This window comes from Excalfactoria chinensis, chromosome 2 (assembly GCF_039878825.1).
Source record: "Excalfactoria chinensis isolate bCotChi1 chromosome 2, bCotChi1.hap2, whole genome shotgun sequence".
NCBI lineage: Eukaryota > Metazoa > Chordata > Aves > Galliformes > Phasianidae > Excalfactoria > Excalfactoria chinensis.
This window is the reverse complement of record NC_092826.1, coordinates 9,095,185-9,115,988: the sequence shown is the minus strand read 5'-3', so window position 1 is coordinate 9,115,988 and position 20,804 is coordinate 9,095,185.

Sequence of the window (20,804 nt, the reverse complement as noted above, 5' to 3'; positions counted from 1 at the left end):
TTGCTCTCTATAACTATCTGAAAGGAGGTTGTAGTGAGTTGGGGTTGGCCTCTTCTCTCCTGTAACTGGTGATAGGACTAGAGGGAATGGTTTCAAGCAGTGCCAGGGGAGGTTCAGGCTGGATGTTAGGAAATACTACTGCTCTGAAAGAATGGTCAGTGTAATCGGGTTATCTAGATTTACCTGTGATAGAGGCTGCTGTCCCAGGAAGGAGGGTAATGGACAAAAACTGTGGCAGCAATCTAAGGAGAAAACTTATTTTACTAAATACGATATTGGAATACAAGATAACACAATATGATACAATATAATTGCGACTACTAAATCGAACAAGACAGAGAGAGAGAGAGAAAAAAAGAGAAAAAGAGTCCCCGAGAACCGGGAGGCCTACTGTGATCTCTAGGCGACGGACAGGAACGTTGCTGATAGAGAGAGACGACAGGGCCGGAGCGCTCTGAGAGATAGATAGAGCAAAAAAGAGAGCATTCCAGCCTGGGAGAGAGATTATATATGTGTCCTCCTCCAGTGATTCGTCTCTGGCCGCATCGTCCTCTGGGATATGTAGTTCTCCTCCAAGAGCTGAGTACTCAGGATGCTGCCATTGGAGCATGAATCTTCCACACTTCCACATACCCTCTGTTACACTTCCACATACCCTCTATTATTCTTCTGTATGCCATTAACAACTACACTTTCTTATACCACCAAAACAGTTTGCCACTATTTGTTCCCTCAGTTAATGATTCATACTGCACATGATGTCATGATGTAGAATATTGACAACAACAGCACAAAACCATGACAGTCAGGCAGTGGAATGGGCTGCCCAGGGAGGTGGAGTCAGTGACCCTGGAGGTGTTCAAGGAATGTTTGGACATTGTGTTGAAGGACGTGGTTTAGTGAGAACTGTTAGTGATGGGGGAATGGTTGGACTGGATGATCTTGTAGGTCTTTTCCAACCTTGGTGATTCTGTGATTCTGTGTAGATACAGAGAAGCCCAGTTCTTTCAAGACATGCAGCCAGACATTGGCAGTCTGGGCTGCAGCTTGGTAACATCCCTATAGTATACCACAACATGGCACTAGAAACAGACAACATTTGTTCACTGATATCTGTGTCACAAACCTGAGTTTGATTCCCAACTCACAAGTGTAGGTAACACCATGACAAAGCCAGAAAAGCTTTGCTTTCTACAATCTCTTTAAAATTCCTTGGGTATAACAGGCAATAAGTATGATATAGTTGCTGCTACTGACTTAGAGGAATTACAAGAACTACAGTGGATAATTGAAATTGTCAGGTATGAGAACTGCTGAGCACTTACTCAATTCATAAATTGTTGTTTGATTTATATCTGTTCCAATAATTCCTAGTTATCAGTATGACTACAGTCACTCTGTGTGCTAAGCAAATCTGCTATAAATAACAGTTCCTATGCCAAGGAATTTCCCTTGCCTTAACAAAAGCAGAAATACACGTTCTGCAGGAAATTCCAGAATTCAATACAGTTCTTCAAAATTAAAGCTAAAATCTAAAATACAGCTGAAAATAATTCCCAATAATTTAATTCAGAAACCATTTTAAAAAGATATTATTAATCTACTAAATCCACAATATTCAGCATGATATAATAGCTATCTTTCTCTTGCAGCTTGTGCTTTAATGTAAGAATAAAATTGAAAGTATTAAAGTACAATAAGTATAATTTGTGCATATATCAGAAAGATGCATGGTCACCTTATTTGGATGAAAAAGCTTTTTTTTTTTTTTTTTTTTTTTTTTTTTAATATTTTTACTCTATCCCATTACTAAAATTCATATTGTCCAATTAGAATTTAGTCAGAGTGTATTTTCTTATTGTGGTCAGTGAAAATGTTTCTTGTGGTTCTACATCCTTACACAACCAATGAAATGTAACTGAAATACATTCGATGAGGCAAGGCTCACTGATCAGACAATCAGTTGGACGCAAATAGCCAACTAAAAGTGACTACTACAAAACTTCTCTTTGGGGACATTTTGTTCATCCTGCTCTATGGACACATGCACCCATGTTTATTCACAGATGAGGATATCATATTTCCTTCCACATCAACCCCTTTCTGATGCTGACAGAAGATGATGAGTGTATACCTTTATATCAACCATTTTAGTTTAAAGCTAACAGAAGAAGTATTTGGTTTGTTGAGTAGGAGTAGTACCACCTTACTTCATCATGGTTACATGGTGTTTTAGTCCATGATTTTTCATTTCAGTTTAAGAAGCTATACACATGGCATCACCCAGACACATAAAAATCCCAAGTTTCTAACTCTGTAAAAAGCTTCTGTCAGCTGTCCCAGTTTCTCACCTTTCTGCTCATTTCTCACCTATTATTTAGAAGTTCACAAAACTTCATGGTCAGTATCTGTCCTACCACGCACCAATATAGAGTTGTTTCTTCAAAGGTTACTGCTGCAAAAGGAAACCTAGGAGATTTTAAACCCAAGTAATAATCTCAGTGCCTAACCTCAGAAGCTGGCAGTAGTGACAGACTCTTTTATCTGCCCTAAACTTTGCAAGTCCCTTCTGTTCCTCTGAGTTCATGGTACTCTCTATTTCTGCTCGATTCAGAATGCCACTGAGATTAACTTGGATTTGTGATCAAAGCAGGATAAGTATCTGGCAACCAGCCAAAGTCAACCTGCCACACTGAAGTGCCATGATATTATTCATCTGTTTTTAGGGACATCTAGTTCCTTCCTTCATCAGTGAAGATGAGGAGGCTCTTCCAGAATGGATCAATACAGAGTGCCTCAGATATTCTGAATTTCCTTCTAGGACAGAGGAAGAGACAGTGTATATCTCTCTGAACACAGAGAGGGAAGCATTAATTCCTACATTAAGCAGTAAACAAAGTACTTAATGACATATACCATAAAAGTGCCTTTTAAGTCAAGTTTATGTTGGTAAATTAAGCATTTTCAGCACCTTCTTTGACAGAGAAGCTAAAGAATGTGAAAGATCATGGGGCAATACTCTTTACTCACTTTATCTTTTAAAACATTATGTGTTACATTCATGTTACTTAATGCAAGTGCTTTCTGTTCCCCTCTATTTCTTAAACAACCCTCAACATTGTTTGGAAGAGACTGAGTTATTTAGGGCTAAAACGATGCCAAGTGCAATTCTAAAAGCATAGTGACGTAAGCAATCAAGCATTAGTGCCCAAGAATATTCCTTGTACTGTTTACTAAAGCAGGCTTAAAATCACACTTTCCAAACTTGAAGAAATGCGATGATTAAAAGAAGTTTTGCAAAAGCCCACAAGGGTATAAATCCCACATGTGACACCAACACAAATTGCTCTCCAGGATCAAATCTCATGTTCTGAGGCTGCTCAGCCCATTTCTCACATTGGGTACAGTCCCAGGTTTTGTTGACAGCTGTCAGCATCCTCCTGTCTGGGAAAGAAAGTGACTTCCACAGCTTCTTTCACAAAATGCTTCTGACCTGACTCTGATATTAAAGCAGATTGGGCTAATCTTGCATCTCTGAAACCTTCACTGTTTTCATTTGTCAAGAATTACCAGTAGTGCATTGAGAAACTGAAGAACATCCACCACAAAGGCTTCAAAACTCTGTTCTGTGTCTCTCTGTAAAAGAGAAGTTGCTTTCATTCAGTGTGGGAAGAAGCATGAAGATGATTTACTGATTTAGGAACTGGGTGGAGTAGACCACAAAGGAATAAACTGAAAACATATGGTGTGAATTATTTGCAAAGGAGGCTAGTGCGAGGGGGGAAATTGCCTGTATATCTCTATAGATAGATTTGGATATGTAAGTGTATAATGCAGAGTACCAGTGAAACAAAGCACAGATGATTAGGCCAAGCCAAACATTCACATTAAACGTTGCACTTGGCCTCATTTCAAAACAGGCAGCAGCAACAGCAGGGAGAGAAGACTTGCCAAAATTGCATCAGACACACATTAGGGAAGGAGGAAATTAGTTTACTTGAGCCAGCTGTGACATCAAAGGGGCTGGTCTTGAAATGGATTGTGGGAAAGGGTTCCCCCTTTGGTAAAGTTTGCAAAGTTCAGCCAACCCCATATAAAGTGACCCAGTTCTGAACAGAACTTGACTTTCTTTTTTTTATTATTTTTTTTTTTTTTCTGTTTTATTTTTCCCCCAAAGGAAAACAGCATTCTCAGCCAGTGAGAAGTGTGAGGCTGGGGGCTACAGAAAGAGGGGAATAAACCATAAGGAAAAGGGTGGAAAGAAGGTAGAAAGATTTGTTCTGGAAGAAAAGGACTGAATACTGGTTGGAATATTTCTCTTGCATATTAAGAAATAAAATAAAGCACATTTAGTAACAAGTATTGTTCAGTGTCAAAATGATCACAATAGGTTATCCTTATAAATGGTTTTACTGAGATGAATTAGGAAACAGAAACTTTGAGAAACCATTCACTGGGTCAGTAATTTTCCAGAACTGCAGCAAGTTTAATGGAAACTGTAGATAGAACTTCAAAAAAAGACAGTATAAGACAACTTCTGGCATCACTGAGATCAGTGTCAAAAGTCACACTGGCATCAGGGAGGCAGCCATTCTTCCATCTACCACAATCCTGCCCTAAGGCCTACTGCAGATTTTCACATCTGTAATTACTGCCCAAAGAAGTCCTTTTAAAGGAAGTCCTGATCCAATCCAACCTCACTGATGACAAGTGCTGCAAGATCACTTCAAACAATGCATCTGTTGCATTTATTTTTTGGGGGGGCTCTTCGTACCCAAAGCCACATAGAAAAAAGTCTGTGGTTTAGTTGCACTATGAAGTTATAAAAGTCACCTGCATTTCTGTCTAAGATTTTGAACATCCCTAATGATCAGGATTAACTCTTTCTAAGGAAAAGTAGTCCCATATTGTTTCTTTTTACAGAATCCGATTCAGAAGTCTGCTTTCTCCTTTCACCTGAGTTCCTTGCACTAGTTGGGATCATACACTTTTTTTTTTTTTTTTTGTTGATGTTGTTTTGTTGGTTTTTTTTTTGTTTTTGTTTTGCTTTGTTTTTTAGTGTAAAGTAGCATGTGAGATAATTTTTACTACCTCAAAAATATCCTAATTATGAAATGTAATCAACATTTATACTTCTTATTTACTTTTGAGATCTTCAGAGACAAGCAGTTACAATACTGTGCACAAGTATTTATTAAGATTAATATTGCAAAGCTCTCCTGTCAATGTTTTAACAGTTAGATACAAAATTATTTAGGGGGCCAAAGCAAGGACACTAGCCAGCACGTATTACAAACATTGTAATAAATAAAGAGAGAGGATGACACAATATAAATCAAACATGCAATGTGAAGTGCTTAATGTATTTTCACCCTAGGAATATAACCTTGTGTAATTGTCACTGATGGTTTCTCTGAACTTCCTCACTTGTAAATTTTGTGGTCATCCCTCAATAAATCCCTCATATAGGTGAACAGACTCCCAAATATGTATGAAGTTTACAATAATTACAATAATTAAATACAATAATTACAATTATTTTGTTTCCATTATTGTAGCTGGACTATAGATATTGTAAGAACCTGATAAAATCGAGATTAAACTGAATGCATAGGGCATGGAGAAAACTTGATTTGGGGCAAAAGTTTCCATATTCTTCACACTCCTAAAAAATTATCACCTCACTTTGTCTTGCTCACTTTTTCTGTTCAACTGTAGCTGGCACAAAAGCTACAAAAGTTCTTGTACCATTTAGTGTCACAATAAACAGAAGACAAATGTATGCTGGTATTGTACTATACTCACATCTCATTCTTCAACTTCTGACTCAACAGTAGCCTCTGTGTATTTCTCAGATGTTAGGAGTTAATTCCTCTATCCCTGCTTCCTACCAGGTCTTCCTTTCCTTAAGGCAAGAGCCCCTGGCAGTAACATATGGTCACGAAGACAGACACAATGGTTGTTTCTTTGGGCACAACCTCACCTTCTTAATACAAGTTGGAGAAATATTCATGAAATTTTATGTCTTTCAGGCTTTCCCTAGTATTTATTTTTACAGAGACTTTTATTCTTGGTTCTACATTATTCTTGGGAAGCAGGACACTGCATTTCCTTAATAGGCTGTTAACATGTTAACATGAAAAACTGCATTCAAACATGCACAGAAGGTGAACCTTGTCTTACATAAAGACACTCAGAAATCACAGTGATGAGGTTTTTTAAGAAACAGATATTTTATAACCCTAACACTAAAATCTGAAGCTAAGATCTTGATTTCTTTCCAAATTTTAAATATTCCCTCTTCTCTCTTTGTTTAAAAATAAGTGAAATATATTTGTCTTTGCCCTCTGTTGCATAATTAAGATATTTTTTCCACTCCATTTAGCAAGCATGGAAACCTGGTGTATTCCTGAACCAATTTAAATACAGTGATGTCTATAAAATGTTATACTACATTGCACTCCTCTAATCATCAGTTTTGAGTTAGAACTTCAAATCCTTGCTGTGAAAATTGTGCCCCAGTAATACTAAAACACACTGGATTTCTTCGTCTGGTATTGTATATGATTCCAAGTTGCACCTAGTGAAATAACATATCACTTCAAATTAAAGAAATGCAGGCAAAGAACTGGAGCTTCTGTGCAAGTGTTATGTTTTTGTTTTCCATAATCAACAGGCTTATGACTATTCTGCACAGTATATACGTCTCAATGATGTAATATCATCGCTGTTTCATGGCCGTACGAGTTGAGATAGACCAGCAGTGGAATTTACGGCTAGTCACTTGAGCCTGATATTAAACCAATGCTCTGCAAGTCCAGAGAAGATGTCAAAATTCTTCTGTAGGATATAAAATACATGTCAGCAATCTTGTGCTACATCTGCATTCTCACTGATCTAAAAGGATTCTCTGAAATCTGAAAGAGATGTTTGTTTTCATTTGATAATTTAGTTCTTTAGAAGATATATTTGTACTGCCCAGTACTCTTTTAGAACTGCAGCTTCATCATGTGTCATGACTTTGACTACGCATTGATCCTAAAATGGCTTATTAAGTTATGTCTGGGTATCCTGGTTATATTAACAATACCTAACATAAGGCACATGGTCCAGGCATTTTAACACTTTAACTAAATATCATTTTTCCTAGTCTAGACCCTATTACTGCAAAACAGAGCCTTTGAGATCGTAGTGCAGGAAGCTTAGCTGTATTTCTTTCTTTTGTTTGTTGTTGTTTGCTAAGATTAGTGAAAAGGTTCTGAGTGTGATTCTGTGAAAACCCACATTTTTTTATATTTATAATGATGCCTGCATTGACCAGAAAATATTTGTGTAAATTATATTGTTTCTAGTGGGAGGAGAGTGTTTTACCCCCACTTCATTGTTTGTCACATCAGTCCTGTAGAGGATCTATTATTGGACTGACCACGATGATGGGATTTTTTTTTGTTTTCCAAAAGAAGGTATTGTCAATAATCTCAAGCCTTTTTAGACATTTGGCTACATCATGGGATACAAAAGGGAGTCAAAAGTGGAAAAGTAATTTACTTGGAAGAAAATACTGTAATCATCCAATCTGGTTCTTTTTTTATCTGGGGATCTAATATTTTGGGGCATTCTTTTTTGTTTGAATGAATTTTTAGATGAAATTTTGAATGAATTTTTGTTTGTTTGTTTATTTTTCTATGTGAGTGCATGCATACATGCATATAGATGAGGGACTGTGCACTTCAACTTTCAGGTTAGCAATATGACAAATAAATCAAACGATATTCACTGTGAATTAACCCAATATTTTCTATCTTTCTCCAATCAAATCACTAAAATGTGTGTGATGAAAATGCTGTTCTACCACTGATGATTTGAGCAGTTGAAATACTTTCTCAGGGTATAAGAGAAGCTGACTGATTTCCTTCTACGACCTGAAGTGACTTCCATCTGTTATAGACAAGGAGTGAACATGTTCTTTAATTTCCATTTTCTCAGTACACATTTCAAACACCAGTGTATAGGTGGGAAACTGGCTCAGAATCAGTGCTCACTGCTCTTAATATTGTCCTTTCCATTTATTGTGAGTATTACCCCTTGATTAGGGCCAGACATGGAGACCAGATTCTATGTTGCCCATCTGAAAGTCCTGAGCTCCAAGTCCGAGCTACCGGTTGACTCCCTGTGTACTTTGCTCCAGTACAGGTACAAGAACAACCTACTTATCCTTGAGAAAATCTGTCTATGTTCAGACAGTTCTTTATGTTTCCCTTAAAGCCAATGAGCAAGGCAGGCCTCTCTGAAGAACTTCAAAAGAATTTCAAATTGAAAAAGCCATTGAGACTTTCCCAGAATATTCTAAATGTTTTATATCATAGAATCATAAAATAGTGCTCCAGCCTTCTGATCCTCCTTTGGAACCACTCTAGTAGCTCTGCATCCTCCTCATACTGGGGGCCCCAGGTCTGTGGAGCAGCAGGTCCTCAGGTCTCAGCTTGCCCTGCATGTCAGTCTACGCAAATGAATACCAAAATAACTGGGAAGTGGTTCTTATAATATCTTTACTGTTTGTCCCTCAGAAATAAATTTTCTAAGTTTCAGTTCAGAATTCTGAACCTACTCAAATCCCAGATAAGTTCTCAGGAACAGAAAGTTGGCTTTTACAACTTAAAATGTACTTCTCTGCTCTTCTAGAAGTAAAACCCAAAAGCATTATTTTCCCTTTTTTCTTGGTCCCAATCAACACAGTTCACAGGGGAAAACAAACAAACAAACAAATAAACAAAAGCCAATTTATGTCATATTAAAATGTTATCACTAATTTTTAACCTCGCAAATACATGAATGAAGCTAGAGCCATTGGCCAAGTTGCCGTATGTTTGTTGGAGTCCTGTCAGAGAGGGAACTCCATCACAATGAGCCAGTATCTGTGCAGGAGGGAAATTTGTAGGGCTTCAGTAATAAACGTTGAACTGTTTCTTTGTGGAAAATCTTGCTAGCATTTCCTGATTAAGTTGGCTTCTTAAAAGATACTTAAGGCTAGACAATGAGTGCATTGTCACTGTGCTTACTTATACCACGATTTTTGAAATGATTTTAATGTCTCTTGCCCAAGGTTAGTATTAATATTTATTCCATCTCATACATAATGAAAATAACTTGGTAATGTAATGCTATACATGTGTTGATTAAGATTTGGTTTCTGGAGTTATGCCTTTGTTTTTTACTAAAAGGTAGTTCAGCCAAAGAACACATACAAGACCTACCCACAAACATATTTTCTTTACAAGAAATAAAACCTCTCTCTTTCTTTAAAGGAAATTGGGGGAATTTTCCTCTTTCCTAGCTTCTCAAGGGCAAAATAGAAGAAAAATGTATTCATATCAGATGGGAAAATCTTATTAGGAACATCTGTGCTAATCAGTGTTTATAAAAATGTAAATAAATTACACAGGAAGGGAATATTAGAAAAGACAGTTCTTCATTTTCACACTCTTCAAGATATTTCATAAATAAGAATTGATCTTCCAAATCTGAAGTAATGTGACTGGTCTCTTTGAAGCTGATGGATTCACTAAACTGGTGTGAATAAATTGCAACTCTTATGACTCAGAACTTGGAAGACTGAAAGACTGATTTAAAAATTTTTCTGTCTTGTGCTTTGGGTTTTATAAATCAGCAAAAGTTACTTTTCATTTATTGAAGACTAAGAACTCAGCTACAGAAGGGTTCAAATTTGTTACCATTCCTGGCCTCTACTTAGGCCCCGGCCCTAAGGTTGCTCCTACTTCAGAGAGTAATGGAAGTTCAGACCCTTGTGGGGTTCACTAGACTGAGAGAGTGGAGCATTTTGAGACTTCCTCCATTTGACCACAAACATCCCATGTATTAAATGACACATAATGACATGCTAGCACAATTTAATCAAGGAAATCTCTTTATGTCTAAGTTTTTATCTATCCCTTACATAAGTAGCCATTATGCACTTGCAAATAAACTTTCCCTGCTAAAATTTAGTTGTGTTTAAAGACAACTATATTATTAGAATTTTCAGAAAAACTGGGAGATCCCTCAGCTAAAGTGTCTGACTGTGAACACTTTCATCTTCCTACACTACCCAAGGACAATTTGATCCCAAAATATGTGGTACTGAAATAAATGTTCCTAACCTTTGTCATTCCTTGGACAATATTACTAGTCTTGACTCAAGCACATAAAAATTTGACATATATTCTGTAGGATCTCACAAAACAACATAATTCAACCTGACAGTTCAGAAAGTTTTGCTTAGGTGGACTGACAAAATACAGAGACGTAGCCAATATGATTCCACAGGCATCCAATAGAGTACCCAAGGCATATGATTTTGATTAATATGGATTTGAGACACAATTTCCATCATTTGCCTTCTGCTTAGGTTATTCTGACATGGATGGTCATGGATCAGCTGATCAGCTGGTGAGTTTACCAGCAACAGACAGACCTGTTAGATCAATTCATTGTAAATATCAGAGGTCAATCAATGTTAAAAGACATTACTTAGTAGACTGCCTCAGTATTTTGAAGTATTTCAAGTCACTAGATTTTTATTTATTTATTTATTTATTTATTTTGAAACATAAGCCAAGAACTACTTCAAAATCTTGTGAAATCTGTTTCAAAAAAGATTTATTTTTTCACTTGTCCTTCTTCAGATTGTAATACTTGACCTATGTTAATTTCTATTTTAAGGAACTCTAGCCCTATGATCCTCAATTACTGATTCAAATTGCACACTTAGGAATTTCTAAAGGGAAATACTTTACAGAAATCCTCAACTATTCAGCAGTTGTATGGTTATAGATAGGGGCAGGTTGTTGCTGTGATTTCACTGGGTACTTGTGTAGGTTTATCTGGCTTATCTCTTATTTCATTTTTCAAAACAGGCTATCGGATATTCCCAAGTCAGGCATCCCAAGTAAGCTGTGACTTTTGAAAATCTGATCACCAGTTCTTACATTCTGTGCTTTCCACTTCAGATGTTACTGGTGTCCACTTCTAAAACAGAAAACACATTTGAATCTCCTTGTCTCCAGGCTTTTGACCATCAACCGCTCTTACTTTTGAGAGCAGCTACACAGCCAGTCGGACCAAGCTTTGTTTTTTTCCTCCTCTTACGTCAGCTCTCCAGTTTCCACTTATACTTGAGAAGTGCCAGAGAGGACAATTGGATGTTGCTTAATTCACAAGAGCATATAGCCTTGAAGTTGACGGTACTTCGTAACCACAGTACATTCACATTTGTGGTACTTATTCTATGCACATTCTTAACTTTTGCAGAGAAGTATTTAGCCCATGTTGTGTTCATAAATAAGGTACGAATACTAGAAGCCATGACTTTAAAATCAATTTTATTTACTGGCAAGTAACGATCAGCTATTATTTATGAAGCTGTATTGAGGATTGTTGAGCCTTCTTAGAATATAAAAGAAACTATAATTGGTTACAGTCCCACTCTGGAGCTTCCAGCCAAGAAAGTTTCAAGCCATGTGATTTGCCTGCACTATTTGTCAAACATGTTTCCATGCCTCCTAGAAACAAATAATCTTGACGCAGTGGAAACATAGGACTGCTCTAAATACAAAAAGAAGGAAGGCCGCTTCAGCCAGCTTCAACCAAGCTGTGAGCCTTTTCAATAGACCAGTTCTGTGGTGGAAAAGAAAACATACGGGTTGCACTGTAAATAGGGTGAAAACTCACTCCTGTTAATCCCTCTGCTGCCTATGCAGAAGGACTCAGTCTCCTTCTCTCCATGGCCTGAGTCCAAGGGTTCACACAATGGGGAGCTGTGAGGTGTTTTGGCCCAGTGCTTCTACTCCTTTCTTTTAAAATAAAAAATAATGATTGTGGTTTTGCTTAGCAGCTTGAAACCCTCTGGTAACCTAGTAAAAAAAGAAATCCTTTTTAATAAGTATAGCACTTTGTTAAGTAAGTTAGCTTGAGGAAGGAAAAGATCTTCTCTGGCTTCCCCATAAAGCATGTGATGGAGCAGCTGGCTCCAGAGACTTTGCCTGGATACCAATGGGAGTGAACAGGATGAGAGCTGCTCTCAGCTCCTGTGTCTGAGGAAAAAACCATCATTAGCTACACAGTCAAGTCTCCCCTAGATTCCCTGGTAAAAGTCTGCCATAAATCAAGTGCTTTGCTATGGCAAGGAGCCCAAGACTTCTGGGAAGTGTGCTCAAACAGCTGTTGTGCCAGGGAACTGAGCAACACTTTAGAAATTGATGGTGAGCAAGCTATAATTAGGACTTCGAACTACTCATGGTTGTTTGCTCAGAAATCCTTTGGAAATCTTGGACAATAGAAAGAGAGTTGCAGTGTACTTTCTATTCAATGGCAGAGCACTCCCACTAACCTCCTTCAAGTATGAGCTAATGATTACTTTCTCATCTGGCCCTTTGTTTTAGTTGTCTTGCTCCACTTTGCCCTTTCCAACATGTCCCCTCCTTTTGCTGTTTACACAGTTCTTAGATAATTCTCCTACAAGACTGAGCTATTCAGAAACCAACTTCCTACCCTCCCTAGTGCATTGTCTGTCCAAACAGAGCCTCCTGCCCTGCAGCAGGACATCAAAGTCTTCTGACATGTTTACATGTTTCTTGCATGTGCTTTAGGTTGTTGTTTTATCGCTTATAGGTTCTTTTTTTCCCTGTTTTATTGGACGTCTACATTTCCTATTAATCACAGAATCATAGAATCATAGAATTACCCAGGTTGGAAAAGATCTTAAAGATCATCAAGTCCAACCGCAGCCTAACCAGTACCCTATCTCTAAAAAAACTCTGCTAAATCATATCCCTGAGTACCACATCCAAACGGCTCTTAAACACATCCAGGGATGGCGATTCAACCACCTTCCTGGGGAGCCCATTCCAGTACCTCACCACCCTTTCTGTAAAGAAGTTCTTTCTAATATCCAACCTGAACTTGCCCTGGCGCAACTTGAGGCCATTTCCCCTCGTCCTGTCACTTGTCACTAGTGAGAAGAGACCTGCCCCACTCTCACTGTAAGAACCTTTCAGGTACTGGAAGACGGCAATAAGGTCTCCCCTCAGCCTCCTCTTCCTCAGACTAAACAGCCCCAGCTTCCTTAGCCTCTCCTCATAGGGCTGATTCTCCAAGCCCTTAATGAGCCTCGTTGCTCTTCTCTGGACCTGCTCCAGTACCTCCATGTCCTTCTTGTGCTGAGGTGCCCAAAACTGGACACAGTGCTCGAGGTGAGGCCTCACCAATGCTGCGTACAGGGGCAGGATGACTTCCTTAGTCCTGCTCACCACACCATTCTTGATACAAGCCAGGATGCCATTGGCCCTCTTGGCCACCTGGGCACACTGCTGGCTCATATTCAGCTGAGCTGAATACAATAAAATCTCAGAGGAAAGATATAATGAGCAAAAACTGACACAACGTGCCTTTGACCAGGAGAATTCTCTTTTCCCACTAATACCTCCATCCCAACAAATGACAAACCTGTAAAGGAAGAGGCACTCATCTCTAGTGAGGTAATTCCATCCATAGCTAATTTTTCTATGGATTTTTATTAAACAGAAGGGCACAGGAAATCATTCTGACACACAGAGTTGACAAAAAAAAAAAAAAAAAAAAAAAAAAAAAAAAAGCATGATCTGTACTACACATCAGAAGGCAGAGAGGCCAGGCAGAGCAGCAAGAACAGCTGAAGCAGTAGTTTCCTCACTGAGTGTAAAATTTGAGATGGCATCTCTGAGTCTCACTCTCTCAGTCATGCTTTGTCCTTTTAGTGGCAATTGGAAAAGCTTGACTACCCTGGGCTCTGGTCCCATCTGTCAGCCCTGCTTCTTCTTTGCCTTAAGTCCGAGAAGCTCTATGCCAGCTCTTGAGAGAAGCTAGCACTGGGGAACAAGAACAAATCACTTTGGTGTGAGTGTTCCCAGCACACAGTACTGGGCTTTGCAAGACACTTAGCGTAATATTCATAGCATTCCAAGTACCCCAGGAAGAATTATAGAATCATAATTTTAGAAAAGATCTCTAAGATCATCCAATTGAACTGTCCACCTGCCACAATTATTGCCCAAAAGGGCTCCTCGGGGAGGTGTTCAAAGTACCCAAGGAAGGTTCTTGTTTTGGATATTTTTTGTGGGAGCCCAAATCTTTCTTTTAAATACAGTGGAGGCCTAGAGGCAAAGATGCATTAAAAGTTGTAGGAAAGTACTTACAGGAAAGTATGGTATCCTTTAAATGTGTGTCATTAATTTCAGCTGGGCTACATGCAATAAGATCCCAACCAGATTCTAGTCACAATAATTTACACAGTTTTGATGGTTCAGGAAGATTTAGGTAGTCATTATAAACATCTTTAAGCTAGCAATAGCCAGCATGTCTGGTTGGGTGTGCTAGCAAGCAATTTCAGTGTGTGACCTTTACCTGCTTCTCCCAAGGATATGGTGAGTTTGTATCCATTTCAAAGATCAGATAATTATTAGATGGTTCTCTAGAAGTAATTCTATAATAAAACCTTTGGTTTTACAGTCTAGGGGCATGACTGAGGAGATTAGAAAGTAGTAATTCACACTCTTGATACCCGAGATTGATCTTGAAATGAACAGCTGTTCCTCCCAACCCACCCCTCAAATTAGACACTCTGTATGTATATCATACTGCAAGGTTTATCCTCAGCAATACTATCTTCACACATGTTCTAAAGAAATCACACTGTCCACATTTCAGCTAGGAATATGGTGAAAAAACAATAAAATAACACAAAAGTGAGACATTTATCAAGTCAATTTTTCAGAACACCAAATCAAAACCCATAATTCAAAATTCACAAAACCACTGCTGGAAAAGAGTGATGAAATCTGCTAATCCATCACTTTGATTCTGTGAGATTCTTTCTCACAGTGTGTTTGATAGTGCTCTGATACTGTCTAGACTTAAATTTCATAGAGAACAAAATGACTGACTGTGTAGAATTGAGACCATTTTTGAAAGTACTTGCCTATAGATGCCTAAAGTATGATGACTTCTAGTGTTTATCCCAATGGTCTCCATAGTAAAGACAATTTTCTGTACAATGTGAACATGATAAAACAACAATTCTGAATAAACAGAAAGGTTTGAATGTTCAAGTTTCATACTTTATGATTCACTGAAAATATTCTGAATGTTACTCTGACTTACATCCTGGCATCAAGGGGCTGGAATATGAGTTTGCTGTATCTTTCAGATGGGAAAGGACAGCCTCTATTTACATTAAATGTCCATACTATTTACTGCTGAGGGAGATTCATCTCTGGAATGCATAGTCTTACTTATGATGATGATGTCCATTGATTCTAAAAATTTAAATTGCCATGAAATGGCTACAGATAATTTTCAAACACTGTTACACGAAGTAAATCCCTTGTTGTCCTTGTTCAAGCTACTAGCATATGAAAAGCATTCATTGCATATTAAATTTAATAATAAATTCCTTTCCACTATTAAGCACCTTAATTTCTTTTATATGTACGTGATTTGTACTTGTCTATCATAACACAAGAGTACTGAGAGCAAAGTGTAAGAATCAATGTTCCTGTGAATATAAAGATGATTTATATATCCACTGGTAAACTAAGAAACATCTTTAAAATGTTATTCAACTATTAAATACTGTTCCAGCTTCAGATTGGCTTCACAATTGCATATGACTTACTAATTATGTATGATGAAGCTGCTTATACTGCTTATATTTGGTTCTGTAAGACTAGATTTTAGTGCTCTTGGGCACTGAACAAGACATAATTCAGTGCTGACACTGGAGATGGGAATTCTTGTATCCCTTACATGCCACACCAAATGTCTGAGACTGACCAAACTTGAAAACTGAAATGTCCCAGTCTATTAAGTGTGGTTTTAATGGTAATCCTTGAGGATAAAAGCCCAGTGAAAGAAAAAAACAAAACAAAAAAAAAAAAACAAAAAAAAAAACAAAACAAAAAAAAAAAAAAACACTGGTGTTGGTATATTTCCATGGGCTGGCAAGAAATAAGTCATCTGAAACATTATTTTACTCATGCTGTCATAAAGATTAAAGGCAAATCCGAAGAGTTAAAGCAGCAGTTTCCATTAACACTAACTGGTTAGAAGAAATAAAATCAGAGACCACAGGAACTGTTTAAAATATTCACTTGCACAATTCTGTGGAAGTTGATTATATTTATGTGCAACTGCAAAACAGAACTATGGTTTTGTCTACTCTAAAAGATATTTTATCAAATAATAGAATTATAAAATTACAGAATGGTCTGTGCTGGTTACCACTCACCAGATCAAGTTGCCAGGGCCCCATCCTACCTGGCCTTGTGCACCTTCAGTGATAGGACATCCACTACTTTTCTGGGCAGAAAAACGACAAAGTTAAGATGACAAAATTAAGAAGAGTATATTCTAAACTGTGCTGGGGAATGGCTATGAGGTGTTTTCATAACTATAAAAAGGATAAGTGAGCAATAGCATATATTTTCATTTGTTATCCAAGATTTCTGCTATTATTCTGAACAGTTTTCTACACTAGTATCCAATTACTTCAGCACTTGCTTGGCTGAGAAACAATGCTCAGGTTGCACAGTGTTGAATTAAGGGTTAATTGAATGAATGAAAATGTGTTGCATATGCATATTTCACAATCCAAATGTATTTTGTGTTCTGGAATTGGAAGCCCGAGAGCTCAGGTCTCTGATGATGCCTGGCTATTGCAAAATCATATGCTGTATGAGGATGTTCTGCTTGGTGACTCAAAGTTTGAGGAGCAGAGGTAATAGAGTCACTACAGAGCCTCCTCCCTTGCTGAACTCACAGGTGGGAGTGAGTGACAAGCAAGGAGGACAAGGGAGCGAAGGAAATACTTGCCAATTTCTGATTGACTGGGATAGTGTGTACTTGCAATCATTAATGGATATCTGGGATCCAGATACCAGTTTCACTGCCCTGCAGAGGAACAACATTGCTGCTCTCCACAAGAATGGCCATCTTTCTGCATACGTAGTCAGCATGTGAAAGGAAAAAGAACAGAAAATCTCTATGGAAGATGTACATATGTTATCTTGTCAGCTTTTCAGCTGCTGGTGTTTGCATCTTGCTCAATAGCCATTAGTTTGATATGAAATTGAACCATTGCTGCACAAAAACAACAACAACAACAACAAACAAACACAAACATGATGTCAGGAGCAAAATTACTTCCTCGATGGGCTCTAGCCTATAGTTAGTAGCATACTAAAAAAAATACCCACTTTTTAGGGTTCAAATCCCAGAGATACAGCTTTCTCTCATAACTGCTGGGAAGCCAGGTGGGGCCACCAGTGTCTTCTGCTTACTTAAGCAGCATTACACCACCTGTGTGTGAGGGCTATTACAACCAAAAGCCATGTGGACATCAGTATTGCTGTAAAATATATATCCTAGATCTTGCGATGGCCGTGGACAAGTTCAGAGGCATGCTCTGAAATTAACAGACACATTCTCTGATTGCAAATCTTCATTACTTTCTAAGTAAGCCAATAAACTGTAAAGCAAAGTGGCATTATCACTAATGAAATAAGATAATTACACTAATGGCATGACCGGTGATGCTAAGTTCACAATGTACAAGTTGTAATGAGGCTTCTGGATCAATAAGCAGCTCTTCAGATGGTCACATCAGGCACACAGGATATAATATTTGCATTTCCTTTAGGAAATGTATGTAGTTAACCCCAAAGATGCTGGAACAATTCTCCTTAAAACAATTTTTCTTTCACTAATTACACTTACCTGTCTTATTATATGTGCCATTAAACAAAGCGATACAATACTATTTTAGAAATGTCAGCAAGCTTAATGGTCCCTGTTTTCTTATATTACTTGAAAATTTTGAATGGAACCATTTATTTATTTTTCATTGTTCTCTGGAAGAATTAAGCACTACTATTCTATCAGGGATGAAAGATTCTCTGATTTTATTGGTAAAGTCCTATGGATGGGAACTTTCCCAAATGGTGAGATATTTTTCAGTGTTCTTCCATTCTCTTTAATATATATATATATATATAATAAAATCATCTAAATTGTACTTCACTGACACATCAGACTAAGTAAACAAAGCATTGCTCTATGCCTCTTCCAAGTGTCACTGCTGTTGGGCAGGAATATGAAGAAAAAGATAGTGTAATCTCTGAAGAAAAAGAGTAAGTGTAAAAGTGTAATACGGTGGTAACGTTTTTCTGTTCTTTCAGTAGACAAATTCTGGACAGTCCATAAAACCATGCTCTCCTTCTGCAGGAGCATGGCAAGAAACAAATAAATATCGAAAACAACTGGTTGGAAAGTAGTTTTACACCCGTGCCTGCTCCTACAGAATACCACAGTAGAGACTATGCCAAGCTCTGCATTACACACTGGCAGCAACGCAAAGAGGATATAAAGCCAACCATTTTGTCCTCCTGGGATTTTCCCTGGATGTTCTCAGTGAGGGAATGAACACTTAATCACAGTTACAGGGACAAAATGGATGTGGAAGACAAACCATCTGAGCACAGGAACTGTCCCTACAGATCAAGATGACCCAATATCAATCAGACAAAGAAGCCTCTAGACTGCTTTAACTGTAGTTCTTAATGGTCTCATGATAGAGCTATTGATAGAAGTAATATAAATTCCCTTGACAAGTTCCTCATGGATCTTCAGGACACTCACAGACTTTACTAAAGCTCTGTTTCCATCCACAAAGAATAACAATAAAAATAAGTACAGGGTACAACTTAAAATATAGGGTTGTCTGTTGTTTTTTTGTTGGTTAGTTTAGTTTAGTTTTGTTTTGTTTTTGCTTTCTTTTTTTGACTGAAGACCTTCACAATATATTTCCCATGAAGCAGAAAAGTTTTACAATCTCCTGCTTGAGGAAGGTGATGCTCCAGACACTGTTAGAATTTCTTGGAATGCTGGAATGGAAGAATCCATATATAATTGCCAACTTTACTTAATAATATACTAAGATAAGTTCAAGTAATATTTTAGTTAATTTTCAAGACTTTATTTGCTATTATTGAACTGAGATGGAAGATGATTGCTTAACTGCTGTCCTGCTGAGCCCATCTTAGAAATGAGGTGTCTATCTTAAAAGCCTATCCCTTACAGATGTGTCAGCTAGGAGATTTAGCTGTCTCATGGATTCTGGATAAGACTACACAATGAAGGTGATGGAAAAAAAATGTTACCAGTTTTCTGAAAAAAAATCATTCATAATTAGACATGTTTTCATCCAGTTTCAAAATATTTTATATATATATATATATATTAATTGCACAGCATTTTAAATTTAGAATTTTATTAAAATTCAATGTTATTTATATTCATCTTCGTCATTACAGGAAATTTATAAATTGTGATGATTGGTCTGAGTGGAAAGAAAAATTTTTCTCAGATCCCTTTTATGTTCTGTACAAAGAGTTTGCTGCAATTTAATAAAAAGGAGGAAGTTTGATCTAGAGGGCAAATATTAAAACTTAAGTATCAATTCCTTAGTGATTCTGATCTAAAGTTAAAATAATATAAACTGTCATTACAATAAGAGGCTGTAATTAAGTGGTATAAAATAGATGAAATTTCCAGATGGAACTAAAAAAATCAAGAATATTTTTTTTTCCCAAACAATTTTCAGTTTAATTTTACAGACCTTCCCAGAGGACTTTGCACTGAGATTGAAATGTTTTCAAAAAATTGTTAACTTCAACAAAAGCTAGTTTTTTAGTAGAAGATATAATTCCCACTGCTGTTCAGAGGCACAAACCATATCAAGGCCCATGACACAAGATGCACCTTTCTGAGGTGCTGTTTTGCTCTTCTTTGAACCAAGAAAATCACAGTGAGTTATAAAATGATAAATTATGTTGCTGCCACTCAGCAGAAGAGCTGGGACTTTGCTGTGTGTTATTACCTGTGTCATTATTCATACCAGGAAACCCGTTTTAATACCAAAAAACAAAAAAACAGTGTTCAAATTTGACAGTAACAGCATGGCAAAACAAGAATTTCCAGATGCAAATGCAAGGTGTAAACACTCTTTGTGTTCTTGACAAAAGACATAAGGGGTAATGCAGCTAAAAAATGTCAGCCAGAAAGATCGTGGAAAGATTTTGGACAAAATAAATGAAGTTTGGACTCTCCCCATATGGCCTGCAAAATGAGACCAGAGTATGTTCAAGATGAAAGTGCTGTGCAGAAGGACAAGCTTGTTGTCTATCTAAAATATGTAAATGTTATCTGGGAGTTTGAAGATGATTATTCATTAGGTTTTTGTTTTACTAGTATCAGGAAGAAGATCAAAACAATTGTATTATTCTAGATCAAAGAGAGGACCAAGAACCAAATATTTTGCTTCTTACCTAAGCATTATTTCCAACAACTACAGCTCAGCTAAAGGCTAACTATATATCTATTTGAGCTAAGCTTTAGCTAAGCCATTTTTTTTTAATATTCAGTGAAACTTCTTTTAGGAACAACCTTTCTGAAGTCTTAAAGGTTTTCTAAACCAGAGACTATTCATTTGTATTTCATAGCTCCTGAGTGACTCTATTACTATGAATCAAATTGAATTTTAAAGCAATTTGTGACTTTGTCATCCAAAACCAATTTTGCCAGCTCGATTTGTCATCAAGAATATCATTATATATCATTAACTGACTTACATTCTCCACACAAAATTTTTAAAAGGGAAATTGTCTTAAATGGAACATCCAAATTTTTTGGTTTTAAGCCCTCAGCCTTTTTTATCT